We start from the raw sequence: 1,962 nt of genomic DNA on the forward strand, positions 1-1,962 counted from the left end.
TGAGAGAATAGGATGATGTAATTAATGCATGTTGGTATCATATCATAAATAAGGAAAATATCTAACTATGAAGACTGTTGCAGAATTTTAAAGAAATGTTTTCCCCAGCTGCAGTGCCCACTAAGAATCAAATTATTCAGTTATATTATCTTAAAATAAATACACAGATCTTAGTCATTCTTGAAATGTTTAGCCTGCCTGAATAAACCTGTCACTTTGGATAATATGATTAATATTTCAACATCATCAATCATCTCTAGTTAGTAGTGCTTTGCTTTATAAAAGCTCTCAAGTCAATGATGTCATAGGACAGATTTTTTTTAAAAATACATCCCAAGTGAATTTAAAGAATAATCATAAGTACTTAAGATAAACTTGAAACAAAATGAGTAGATACCGTTTCTACAGGGAACAGTGAGAAATACGAATTACTTCCCCTAAATGGACATATACTTATGTGCAATATGCAGAGAATCCCCCACATGAAAGCCAGTTGTCTGATGCTAAATCACATTTAAAATATCATTTCATCTCTGATAAATTCTTCTCTTATAATCTTGTTAAAATGCTATCACTTGCAAAATTCTGATAGTACATTAAAGAATGTGATTTTGTAATAGCATTTCTGTCCACACAGTCTCTATGATGAAGGGTAGATTATTCTAAATATAATGGTCACGTAGAAACAGATTCATTCTTCATCTTCCTGTGACTCACTTCCACGTCATAGCAGTCACAGTGCTTTTTATTTTTTCCCTCTCATTTGAGATGACTGTCAATAGCTCCAGGGGCAGAGAGCGAAGAAACCAACATTGTCTACAAAGGTCAGTGTTAGTCATAGATTAAGGAGATGGACATCGGGGTTTTAGAGACATAACTTAAGAGGTATCAAGACAGGTTTCTTTTCCCCAGATATCTTCTCATTAGTCCAAAATTTATTTCACAAGCTGTATTATCTTATTTCCCTTAGTAATGGGGGCAAATAGACAAGTTTTCAAAAGGCAAGATACTTCATCTTAAGTTTACAGCAGTACTTAATACCATGTGATTCCAGGTGGATCTTGCATTGGAAAGTCAGTGGTAAGTGTGAGTTACGCACAAAGATCTGAGTCGCTGTGCAGATGAAGTTGGTGGGAAGATTTTGCATATCCAGGCCTCATGCACATCAGATAGACTTGATTCTATGTAACTTAGTCTCTATGGATCCTCAGATAAACATCTGTACAATAGGAGAACCTAACTCAACTAAACTTTTAGTTAGGTTGAGGGGAAGAGGCAAATGGATTAAATGGGTTCAGTGAGTTTGCCCCCCTGTAAAGTGTTTAACTAAGAGCAGAAACGTAGGGGCCATTCCATTGTCAGTCGTCAGAACCAGCTCAACTTCTGAGAGCAAAGCAGAAAATCTTCATGACAGACACTTTGTGTGCACATAGCTGTGTGTCTGTCAAATGGATGAAGAGAAATTAATGAGGCTAAAATCCAGTTAAGATTGCATCCTGCCCTGAGACTCTCGGGTCCTGTGAAAGTTAGTCATCCAATAACACTAGTCCTTTTCAGTGCCATCCTGAAGCTATTCTAGGGAGAAAGGGAATATCATTTTCCTTCTCTGGGAAAAGATCACGAAATGTTTTACTCTCAAGGGTAATTCAATTCAATTACAGTTACATCTCTGACACCCAGCATGGTAGCTTATTGGGAAAGGTATGTGTTCATTAGTGAATCCACGGGAATCAAGCTTTTAATTAAATAAATCATAATTTTGGTTAAGGTATGGGAGGATCGACCCACAAACAATGTATACACAGGATACTGAGAGAAGGCAAAATTAGTCTGCTCTTAATGATGCCTGTGCATGTGACTGATGTGACAGAAAGTCTGTCACAAGGAGATTAGGGATGTAATAACATGAGGCAAACCATGATATATTACAGGTCTGTTAGGTGAAGAAATAGCCTGAAGGAA

The sequence above is a fragment of the Peromyscus leucopus genome, chromosome 8a (assembly GCF_004664715.2).
Source record: "Peromyscus leucopus breed LL Stock chromosome 8a, UCI_PerLeu_2.1, whole genome shotgun sequence".
NCBI classification, from domain to species: domain Eukaryota; kingdom Metazoa; phylum Chordata; class Mammalia; order Rodentia; family Cricetidae; genus Peromyscus; species Peromyscus leucopus.